This window comes from Brienomyrus brachyistius, chromosome 19 (genome assembly GCF_023856365.1).
Source record: "Brienomyrus brachyistius isolate T26 chromosome 19, BBRACH_0.4, whole genome shotgun sequence".
Classification (NCBI taxonomy): Eukaryota; Metazoa; Chordata; class Actinopteri; order Osteoglossiformes; family Mormyridae; genus Brienomyrus; species Brienomyrus brachyistius.
Genome location: NC_064551.1, coordinates 14,799,412 through 14,812,107, shown reverse-complemented (window position 1 = coordinate 14,812,107; position 12,696 = coordinate 14,799,412). Strand labels below are relative to the sequence as shown.

General features: G+C 42.1%; 1 protein-coding gene across 5 annotated transcripts in view; it reads right to left on the bottom strand.

The window, feature by feature from the left end:
* LOC125714558 (trichohyalin-like) overlaps window positions 1-12,696 on the bottom strand; it is an 83,420-nt gene that overhangs the window by 27,979 nt on the left and 42,745 nt on the right. The window lies entirely within an intron of this gene.

Here is a 12,696-nt window from a genome sequence, read left to right as displayed (position 1 = left end):
AAAACAATAATACAAAAACAAAGGGCCCCAAGGTGTCACAAACTGAGTTAGCAATTAAATAAGACTTAACTATGGTGCTGAACTAACAAGCACTAACTACATGAAGTCTAAAGAACAGGTAAGGGAACAAAGCTTTAAACTGAAACAGGTAAGGAATTTACAGGACCTGAAACTAAGGAAACACAGGAAAGTACTACCCTAGGAGAAAAATCAAGAAACAAGTAAAACAGAACATAAACAAATCAATATCAAACGAAGGATACACCAAAACAGGGAAGCAAAGGACTAAACACTAGGAAAATCAGAAACCCAATAAACAAACAAAAGAGGGGAAGCTGGCCTCAAATCCACGACTGTAGGGTTATAGCTTCTGTACCACACAGGCAGCCCATTGAGCTACATGGCTGTCTTGGGAGCCAGGGAAACACACAAGAGTCTAGTACAAAGACAGGAGGGACTGATGCTTACAGGGATGAAGCCCGTCAGTTTTTGTCATGATCCCAAATAGTGAGCAAATTAAATATTTACTTAGAAAAAGGCGAAAAGAAATTGAAGTCTTGTAGAGATCTTCCAGGTGATCAACTGACATGGTTGCTGAATAAAGTTTAGCAGATTGCGCAAATATCTATTGGTTTTAATGCACAACCAGTATAAAACTGAAGGAACAATATCACATTTGTGTTGTTTGACTGTACCCTGTTTTGTAATGATTAATCTGATTGGTAACACTACTCGAGGGGGCACCAATAATATAGGATTATGCTATTACATGTGTGTTAATTAACCACAGTCCAAGTCTTTGCTACCCACTGATCTCATGTTCGTTCATCATTCATGACTTGTGTACACATGTTTTACTGTATGTCAAGCAATTACAGTATTTGTTACTATATCTGTTAATTTTGCAAACCTTTGTGAAATACCGAAGGAACAAGTAATGAATAACACAAGTGAAGCGCTTATTTTTTGTTTGTTCATTATGAATAAATTGTCACACACATTTTATCTCAAGCAGTTGCTATATTTGTCACTATATCTGTTAATTTTGTAAGCCTTTGTGAACGACTGAAGGACCTACTGAAGGGACAAATGAAGAATAAGACAAGTAGCTACTATATTTGTTCATGATTTGTACTTCAGCAGTAACTGAGTATCTAATACATATATGTGCCCCGCAAGTAGTGTTACCAAATGAGTAAAGATACTGCTTCAGGTAATGCAGTTTCTCTGTTGTTTAGTGATCCAGCTTTTCCTCTCCTTGATTCGGGTTTCATGAGTATTAGTGATGACTGGTCACCAAATATTCTCCAGTCTCCAGAACTCTGGATCTACTGCCGATGGCGTACATCTAGAGAGTGAGCTCATTCAGGTTTTTGTTCATTGTAGTGACTGGATTTCCACCTAGTTTTAACTGTGTTTTTAATTATCTCTCATTCCCATATTTTGTCATTTATCCACCAAATATTGAGAAGGAACATTCCTATGCGAAATATCTCCATTCTAACACCAGTAAAACTACTTTCAGTAAAACATTTGCATCACACCTGCACTTTGGCCCTCGTTTTCAGTAACTGCCCCTAAAATCGTACATTTTTCACTCATGATCATCTCCTTCTTTAGAAATTGACAATGGAGGAATTATTCTTCCATTATGGGACAATAATATAAAAATACAGAGTGCATTATGGGAAAAGAATTATGCAGGATGTCATAAATGGAAGAGCATTATTCCATTTTAAAAGACAAATGACTGCTGTGGAAAACCCTAAATATTACACAATATCTGGGAGACCTTGGTTTATACGATTACATTGCAAAGGTTGTTATGGTGTAAGTTTTGCATTTTATCCTGAAAAACTCATCGAATGCAGGCAGGGATACTTACTTACGTAGTGATTTGGCTTGACAAATTAATATTTCCCAAAACTGGGCTGGAACATCTTCACTTGTTTTTTCATTACTGTTTGTTGAACCTCAAGTTGAAGAAGGACTTTGATGCAAATGGGAGATGGGAAGAGCTTATTAAGCAGCCGAAAGCAGCGTCGTCTTCGTGGGTGTGCTGCAGATGAACTGTGTGTAATTTAATAGGATGTTTCTTGCATATCATCAAAATTATACTTAATATTCCGATCGCCATCCATCCCTCCATCCATTACAGGGCGTTCACATGGACTGAGCATCTTTTATAGAAATAACCGGAGAGTAACCAAAGGTCCCAGAGAAAACCCCGGCAGACAGACTCCACAGTACCACAGCTGGGCTGGTTCACATCTTCATGTGCATAGTTGAGCAAATCTGCTTAATTGATGCATTAAAATAAGAAGGATCAACTAAGACACATTTTTATTATCATGACAAAGTATAAAAGTCAATGAATCTCACCTCCTCTGTTGTTATAAAACCTGTTCTAGTGCTTAATTTATATTTAATTGATTCGTTGTCTAGAATTCACTTTAATATGTCACTGAGCTCTCTGTCTGACACACTGGAATTTCTTTCTTAACACAAGACGATGTAATTGTCAGTGAATGAGTTTATAATAGAAACATGAAAGGCTGTAATCAGGACTGACTTGGAAGGGGCCGGGAGAGACATGCAGATTCATCAAGAAGAAAATCTCTGCTCTCTGTAAATATCTCCTCACTCCAGGTCTGGGGTTTCTGCGTTGTACAAAGATTGTGTCCTGAACTCCTGATCAAGTGGGCAGTTGTACTCTAAATTAATTTTGATAACACTTTACAATAATGTTCAGTTATACCACATATACAAGCCTTTAAACATTAACCAATCATTTACAACCCCTCAATAAGACATTTATAAGCATGTAGTTAAGGACTAAACATTTGTAAATTATTAAAACGGGAAATGATCATTTTACTTAAAGCTGTCATATATAATGTGTTATAGATAGATTCATAATGCATTATAATGTTCGGTATAAGAATTAATAAAGCATTACAGCATCATCTATTGCCAGTCATGAGGCATTATAGCATTGATTATAATATTTCGTAAGCTCCATTGAAGTTCTTTTCTATAATTCGCTATTGATACCTTCATAATGTATTACAATGGTCAGTATAAGCAATAAAGATGCTTTGCACTGCATTTTGAAACCGGAGTACCCGGAGGAAACCCCACGACAACATGGAGAGAACATGCAAACTCCACACACTTGTAACCCAGGCGGAGACTCGAACCCGGGTCCCAGAGGTGTGAGGCAACAGTGCTAACTACTGCACCACCATACCGCATTACTAATAAATGATTACAAATGATTAAGAATTTGTAAAGAATTTGTTCAACATTAAATACAGGTGTACTAATCATTTAGTAATGATTTGTTTATTATAATTTCCCCCCTTCATTCACTTATAAATGTTTATTAATGTTTTGGAAATTAGTATTAGATTAGTTAGCCTTTAACTACAGGCTTATGAATGTCTTATTGAGGTTTTGTGAATGGTTAGTTAATGTTTATTTAAAGGCTTATACAAGTGGTATAAATGAACATAAATGACCTGAATGTTACCTTAGTTTTTGTTTCATACCTGTTCTTTCCATTTACAGATGAAATCCAGGCCTTCTAACTGAAAAGTTGTGCCTTTACAATGGAGATTTCCATGGATGCCTGAGCGTGACCTATGCAACGCGGACTCCCTATTGCCAAACTCACAGCCGCCAGTTACACATCTTTTGCTTTAATCTAAGCTGATTAGACTTTAATGATCTTGGAAAAAGTTTGACCATACAGCAGCTTTTATTAGATTTTGATGCAATTATCGGATGCCCATTATATCCTTGGGATGTATCGGTGCTGTAGATTTTTCATGACTCTCAGTTACCATTAAAAAAGAAAATCAATGTTTTGTTCCAGACTGTTTTGTTAGCTGTAAAACGCACCCAGTCTTGTAATTAAATTATATAAAGGCCGTTTCACTCATGATTTTTGAGCAACCCTTCAGATAAATGCAGCAGGAAGCATCTCTTTCAGTCAAAGCTTCCATTCATAAGGATGCATATTATCCGTTTTTAATCAGATGAATATGGTTTGTATTTTCATGACCTTCTCATCGATACTCATTAAGTCTTCACCTTGAGATCTGCTCGCTTGTCATCATATGCATCAGAAACAGACACAGGTTTTTCTTCCAGTAGTATTTTCAGTTTGGTTGTCATAATGTGACACCAGAGGTTGCAGGGATGCTTGATAGAAAGCGATGAGTCTGTTGTAACACTGACCACCCCCCCTGCCCACTCATGAGACAGGCTACATGCAGCTTGACCACAGCTGGATCCATTCATCTTCAGTAACTGCACGGGGGGGGGGGGGGCGGGTCTGAAAGTCTATGGGTGGAAGACAGCAAACATCCCAGGATGGGGCACCAACCCATCACAGGGCACGCTCACGATCTTCAACTAACCTCAGCGTGTTCCTGGACTGTGGGAGGGTGGGCTGGAGTACCTAGAGGAAACCCCACAACGACTTGGGGAGAACATGCAAACTCCACATCCATGGAATCATGGCGGAGACTCGAACCCTGGTTCCAGAGGTGTAAAGTGACAATGTTAACCACCGTGTTGCCCCACAACTCAGTATCAGAGATACTCCGTCAGAAAGAACGACAAACATGCTATTTTAATTTTTTTTTGTACTGAGGAGAATGACAGCTGCATTTCTTACAGTGAGGAAAGGGTTTGACTAAGAGGCTTATCTGTGTAAGCAGGCAATGGAGCTTCTGTATAAGGAGCGACAGGTGTGGAGGCAGACCGGGCAGGGGTGGGGGGTGTAGGAATTATTAGCTCAGGCAAATTTGAATATCTCCACCAATATGTTTTGAAATTAATTAACTTCATTATTATTTAATGCTGATTATTAACCAATTGTTATGCCGAATGATCGGCTCCTCCAAACTCAATTGTGAATCCCCGTGAGTCTGTTAATGTGAGAGTTAAATGGGATTCATTAATAACCAGTATCGCTGAATAACCTGGGTTAGAAGGCTCGTCCAGCGAGCTGCGACACCAGGTAACGTAAACGATCGGTAGCGAAGCTCCCCTCGCGGCCGATGAGAGAGAGTCTCGTGATATTTCAGGCGAATTTGAGGTTTCAGAGCGTAGTAGCCAGATCGCACAGAGGCAGGGACTATTGTGAGCACTCAATGACGGAGGCTGAAGTTGTGTAAAAGACATACATTTATTCCTACAACTAACATAAGACAGACATTACACCTAAACAATAAACATGAAATAACGGAATAGACACCAACAATGTAAACATGAAAATGCAATGACCAGATTTAAAATGAGTAACCTAAAAAGGGAAAAACTGTTCTGCAAAGCAAGCAGTTTGTGGAAACACAAACCTAAAGTAATATAGCAGGTGAATAGGACAGTTTAGGTTGTTAGAAATGAAAGGAAGTTGGTTTACTTGGCTGCAGGAAAGGGGGGGGGGGTCTTGGTAGTTGGTTGCAGTGGCTGATGAGCTGATAGGTGATGGCACTCAGGGAGGCGTGGTGTTTGCAGCGGTTGTTGGAGTGGAGTCCCTCTGATTCTCTCTCCTGGTGAATCTTGGGCTTGGTTGCGGTTCTCTGTCCAGCTGGGCTTTCACTGGCAAGCTTCAGGAGGGCTTCTTGTTGGCTTCTCTTCTCTTGGGCTGATGTTCTCTGCCTCTCTTCGGGCTGATGGTCTTTTGTTTTCTCCTCCCTTCTGTTTTTCCTCTCCTGGCTTTGTTCTGAGGTGCCAGGTTTTATAGTGTAAAGTTTGTGAATAGGACTAACCAAGAATTCGACTTCTGGACCAATGGCTGACCATCCATTTGGCAGGCTTTCGGAAGGGGGTCTGTATCAGTCCTTTTGAGATTCATGACCAAGCTGATTTCCCTTGTATTGATGATTTTCGTTAGGCTGGTGGTAACCACTGACCAGATTTGGAAACTGAAGTGATTTTCCATCGGTTTGATACCAAACATGCTATACCAGCCTAGCGGTTCACACCGAATACCATCTGTAATGATTAATTAATGATTACTTATATTATGTTATTATGTTATGTTATATTACATAACACCTGGTGGTCCAGGTTGCACCTCAATCAGAGGTTACCCTTTATACAGACATTATATGACATATTCTCATTCCAACAGCACATCTTACCCTTAGATAGGCATGGTAGAATACAAAGATCAGATAAGGGCTGCTGAGGAATGTGGAAAAGAAAAGTGGTGGGGCGAAGGTTTGTCAGTCAAGGAAAAAGAATCTGTGAAAGTTAGGACACGTTACAAACATAACCTATCTGTATATTGAGACTAGTAGTCATGAGTAAATGAATATACAGATATACAACAGCCAAACTTAAAAGAAACTTTCTTTAGGGTGTTGGGTGAGTGGTATGTAAGGCAGGATGTCTGGGGAGGGGGTTGTGTGCCAAGTCGAGGGACCCCTGTCCTTGAGGTCCACTCTGCTGTCTGTAGGTCGTTAAAACTTTGAGCAATAAAAGTTGGAGTGCTGGCCTCCCTTGTTATCTATGTGTGTTTAAGTGTGTCTGTGTGTGTGGGGTCACTAACCCACTTTGAGGCTTAGGCCAATGTGTGCCTCTCGTACCAGGCTAGGCCTTGTCTCAGGCCACCTGGAATTTAAGCTTTGTGATATGTGCATGTGTGATCCTACAGGGGCTTCAAGCATGCTGAGGCAATCCAGGACGATCATCAGCAGAAGATGACCCTGGGGTCAGAGTGGGGGGGAGTTTATATTCCCTGTCCTGCTCGTCGTCATGTGAATGATAAGAGCGTCTGTCTTTTTCGTTTTTAAAAGAAGCAAACTTGTTATTAAGCTACATCCAGAAAAGACGCTACACACTGAATACAGTACAGCTGCAGGCTGCACACGACATCTGCTCCTAACGGGACAGTGTGAAACAATTAAGCGAAGCTGCAGTGATATTTCATTTTGCATCGCCCCGGTTCATTTGATATGGGCATTTTAACGCTACAGTTTCAATGAGTGATTAGGTCACGCTGACGTTTCTCTGCGGTCCCTCACAAGCTTTGGGTTCTGCGTCACATGGAAAATGTTGTCCTGACACATTTTGACTTTGCAGTTTACGTCGTTATACCGCACCAAGGTTGAATCCTTATAATAGTAATGGGTGGAGTGGGGTTCCTGTCACCCCCAATTTGAGCTGAATTAACTCCCTGTAATGCAGCTTCGCCCCCAAAAGCATGTGATTGGTCAAATGAGGTCTGCAAATTGCTCATAGTGTCTGCACTGTTAATGATTCATAATAATGATGCAGCTAATACGCTACATCATGGCCATGTGGTTTCGGCTGATGTCAGAACATAAAGCCCCTCCCACTGGACTAGTCAGGAAAGATGAAAACCTAAAGACTCAGATTTAGGAGCACAGGAGTGAGGGTGGGATAGGAGCAGCCGCAGCAGAATTGGCATCTCACCGGGACGGCTTTTTCCGGAAGCTGGGCGCTCTCCTCCAGACGCTTGCTTCTCACATGGCTGCTGTCTGTGCACATTGAACAATCCATGTGGCAATTTGCTCAGACTTTTTATTTTCATCCAAGACCGTGTTACAGAATCCTATTTTAAAAACAGATTTTAAAAGGAATTGTTGCAGCTACAAAAATTCCTAAAGAAATGTGCCATGTCTTTTATAGTATCAGTAAAGAATGCAAATTCTTTATGATTCACTCTCTGATATGCTTAGTTACTTCTGGAAGTGCAGAGAGACTCCCTGGGTGGGCTGCTGGTCTGTTTTAGGGTTCATCCATTTGGATATCGATTCAGTTCTATAGATTACCTATTACAAAGCACACAAGCACAGCCAACAACAATCCTGGGCTCCATGAATTTACTTATTTATGGAGGTCAGGTGACAAAGAGAAGAAGTTGCAGAAGCCCTCAACTGCACAAGACAAATCTAGCTGAGCTTCTTCATGAGATTTTTAGTCAGAACGAACTCCAGGCCGTACCCTTCAAATCCTAGTCCTACACCTCCTTCAAACTGGCCAAACCCCAGTGTAGCTCCTCCTTCAAACTGGCCAAACCCCAGTGTAGCTCCTCTTTCAAACTGGACAAACCCCAGTGTAGCTCCTCCTTCAAACTGGACAAACCCCAGTGTAGCTCCTCCTTCAAACTGGCCAAATCCCAGTACAGCACCTCTTTCAAAGTAACCAAAGTAACCACAGTACAGCACCCCGGCTCTGTTTGTGAAAAATTGTGGTGTGTCCGCATTTCTGCAGTCAGTGTACCGTTCTAGCTTTGCTGTATCTGGTTTAAATAAAAATGTAAATGAAACGGTCTTGAGCCTTTCGGATGCGGCTCTGAAGTGATCTGAGCTGCCATGTTTGCTCCTGTTGCTGCACAGCATGTTTCAGAAGCCAGCAAATTTGTTTCTGTAACACTGTGACATTTGTTTCATGGTCGTGACAGGTCCTTCTCCCAGAAGCATACCTGCTGGTGGTGGGTGCCCCCGGGAGACCCTGATTGGTCAGAAAGCCTGACTCAGTTTGCCTTTCAAAGGAGGCACAAGGTGTGGACATTCTCGCTGGAGCTGATGGCTGATTGACAGATAGCGGCGGAGGTCCCTGGGGCTTGTTCTGAGTCGTCACTGGCAGGCAGTGACAGCACAGCTGTGCTTGTGTGGATGGTGCCGGGAATCCATAAATGGACTGCGAGCTCTTCTGCAAGTTACTGGCCCACAGCCAAAGGAGCCGTTTCCCTGTAACTGTAGTGGGTAGGGACTGGTGAATACGGACGGGCAGACAGATGGATATTTTTGTTATTAGTGCTCTTAAAGGTGTGATTATGAGCTTTTTCAAATAGAAAAAGAGCATCTCTCATTAGCATACTGGGGCCAGAAGACAGGAAGCTGCTCGGCTTCCCAGCAGGATGGCCACTGAGCGAGAATAATGGTGGCTGTTTAAAGGTTGTCCTCTAACTCGCTCTATTCGGTTAACAGAAATGTTCAGGACACCATGTCCTAAACTGTAATAAGCTGCTTCTATTGTGCTCCCCGGCAAATGTTTGGCTTATTACCAAGGTTCAGGAAAGTTCCTCTTCGGAAAAACATCATTAAAATAACTCTCGGTAAAGCTGAAAGTAGACAAACTGCTGGTATTATGGTAAATGAGTCAACTGAAGCTGGAAACAAAGGCAATGTAAAAATGGCAGGTGATAGATTTTCACCTTTTCGAAGCCGTGTGGAAAGAACATTTAACCCGCATTTTATCTCTGCTGTACACCGACTCCACGCTCTGTCTCCATCCCTACCTAACCTCTGACACCAGCATTTCTCTCAGGGCATTTCGATGTTTTGTTAACCAAAGTGGGAATATTTTGAGGGTGCTGGAATAGTGGTGGCTGATTTTCTGCTTATTTATGTGACTGTGGAGGCCATGCGGTCGAGTCCATTTCAGACCACATCATTCACGGTCTCCAATGTCGAGTCCATTTCAGACCACATCATTAACACATCATTGATGTGTTAACAAACATAGTTAGGACTGATGACTCAACTTTGAAGACAAGTTCATCAAATTCTGACAGATCTTCTTATTTCTAGGCTACTAGTAGCATAAGGAAAGTGCATTCCTATAGTTACCTATCCACGGTGATATGACTTTCAGACTAAGTTCTTTACAGCACACATTGGAACAGGGCACCGAATCTTAATGGGGTTCTCCTCATCTAATGAGCTGTGGCTAAGATCACATCCTTCTGCAGGCAGGATTATCTCCTTAGGTTATTCGGTTTTGGAGCAAATGATGTGGCCTTGAGCAATAACAGTATGCAGGCTTTAGACTGCTCCTATTGACTTACAGGGAGAGTACCATTCCATCAAGGAAAGGGGACAGAGGGTCATTACACACTCAGGTAGGTAATAGGGTTTTTCAGAAGCTTTACACATTTCTTGGAATTATACAACAATTTCGAAAGACTATGAAGTCGAGAAGCTGACGAATTGCTGGAAGATGTTCTGATATTCAGTTGAAACGGCAGCGAACATGGGTCACTGAATCCTTCTATGCAGCCCAGTGACTGTTACATACTGGATAAAAGGGGATCATAAAAGTACATAAAAGATAAAAGTAGTAACTGACTTACTTCTAAGTAATTTGTGGCCGACTGTCTTTGGGGAGGTGGCCATAACCTTATCATATTCTGTCATATTCCATTCCTGTTGGGTTTCTTAATAACGTTAAATAAAGAGCAAATGAATCATAGTTAATACAATCTTTAATTTACGGGCAGGTTTTACTTTACTGACAGCTTACACATGCCTCACTGTTATGCCTTCGTTTGCACACGTCACGACCCAGTTTAGACCGGAAACCCGAACTGGACTGTGCATGAGCAGATAAGTATCATTTCCGCTCACTACTGCTTCACGGCAGCTGGACGATTTCACAAATTGATTTATTGCAGTTTATTTAAACATAGGTTGTACTTAGCACTTATTTGAATTATTGTGTATATATGTGTTTTTAAATTACAAAGATTATTTTACTTAAAAATAGTATTTAGCACGATTTGGTTTATTACAGTTTAATAATAGTTTGTAATTGTGACATGTTATAATGTATTTTTAAATTATTATAATCCTATTTTCAAATAGGGGCGGCATGGTGGTGCAGTGGTTAGCACTGTCGCCTCACACCTCTGGGACCCGGGTTCGAGTCTCCGCCTGGGTCACATGTGTGCGGAGTTTGCATGTTCTCCCCGTGTCGTCGTGGGGTTTCCTCCGGGTACTCCGGTTTCCCCCCACAGTCCAAAAACATGCTGAGGCTAATTGGAGTTGCTGGATTGCCCGTAGGTGTGCATGTGTGAGTGAATGGTGTGTGAGTGTGCCCTGCGATGGGCTGGCCCCCCATCCTGGGTTGTTCCCTGCCTTGTGCCCATTGATTCCGGGATAGGCTCCGGACCCCCCGCGACCCAATAGGATAAGCGGTTTGGAAAATGGATGGATGGATGGATGGTATTTTCAAATAATTTGTACTTAGAAAAATAGTCTGTGGTACATTGGGCGGAGCTTAAATTTGGCTCCGCTTATGACATCATAAGCGGGAGGGGGAGCGTATCCCTTATTCTGATTGGTCGAGGGGTTATCTCCATATACCACACATTGCCGATAGGGGGCCATATGGTTTGGGTGACAAGGGTTGCCGTTAAACTTTAATAGAATAAAAATACATTACATGTTTTTATTTGTGTTATTTTTAATTACGTTTTTAAGGAATAATAAAGCATATGGCAGGATGAAGGCAAGCTAGCGCATACACATCTAGCGGGGCCCGTCCGGCCGCAGGCACGGGTTGTTAGGAGTAGGCACGGGCTGGTTGGAGTAGTTGCATGGCACTGGTAATTACACTATATTGGCAACCACTTGAGCCAGATCATATGACCTACCAGGAAGTTATAAAAGGCTGCCAAGATGGAATCTCATTCTCTTGCTGCTGTGTTTTACAACTGGTCATGGGGTGGGTTCTTCTTCCCTGTGGGTAAGGAAAGGAGGAGAGGGTTTGTTTGAGGGTTTGGGTGACTGCTAGCAGCATGTAACTCTTCATGGAGGACGTGGAGGTGACTGTTTGGAATTTTATCATTTGACGTGATCCCCTACAGGCTGCTGGGCTACAGACATTGAGGCTCTGGTAACTTGGGTTATACTGTGGGATTTAAAAGGGTCTATGTTTCTTTGTTGATTGTTTCTTTGTACCTGTAGCATTGGAATGCTTCTCGTCCTGCAAAGGACCAGACTAGCTGCTGTTTTAGGCTTTTGATAGTCTTTTGGTTTTCTTTTATTAGTGCCCTGGTTGTTGCTATGGGCTAAGTTGTAAGTGTAATTTTAATATTGTATTTTGGACGGTGGACATTGGCCACTACACTCCCCTTATGTTTGTACATGGCATCTTTCTGTACAAGGCCGTATCTGCACAGGCTTTTGCTCTCTGCTGTTGGGGTGCCACACTGAGCGGACACTGTACTGTTGTGTGTAGTGTGTCGTGTTGCATGCTGTGTGGTTTTGCCCTCTTTGTCACCAGGGGCCTCCTGAGCTGAGAGCTGCGGGTGCCGATCTGACCTTACTATCTGGAGGATAGTCAGCCCCCCCCCCCCAGCAGCCTCCTTCTTCTAATTGTTTTTAGATATTTGTAATAAAGTGAATTGGGTTTTATTTGCATGCCTCTTTATTGTCCCTTTGCGGGGAGGGTTCAAACTTAGCCACGTTACAGAAGGAACATTAGGGGTTCCTTCTGCCCTTACCAGGAGGCAGCATAGTCAGAGCACTGTGGGTATTCTGTGCTTTGGGCACCACAAGAAAGCACCGAAATGTTTGAGAAACTTTTGCGTTATTTTAAAAAAGAATCAAGGAATAGCCCTGTTAATTTAAATAAATTGACGCAAGAGAGTCGGCTCTTTAAAGAGAACTCTGTGGGTCTATGCGCATGCGCTACATGAGAGCGAGCCAGCGGAGAGCGCATTCGCTAATTTAATCAAGAATTAACCGCGTTATTCCTTGATTCTTGTTAAAATGCTTCGAGCGTTTTACTTTATTATTCACATTGGCAGAAAAGTGCTTCATTACTTAAACCCCTATAACCATAACGTTTATTTGAAATAACAGGCGCTCCGCTGGTGTCGCCATTTTGAAACGGGCTGGCCACTTCGGTTTATCATTTCGGACCGCG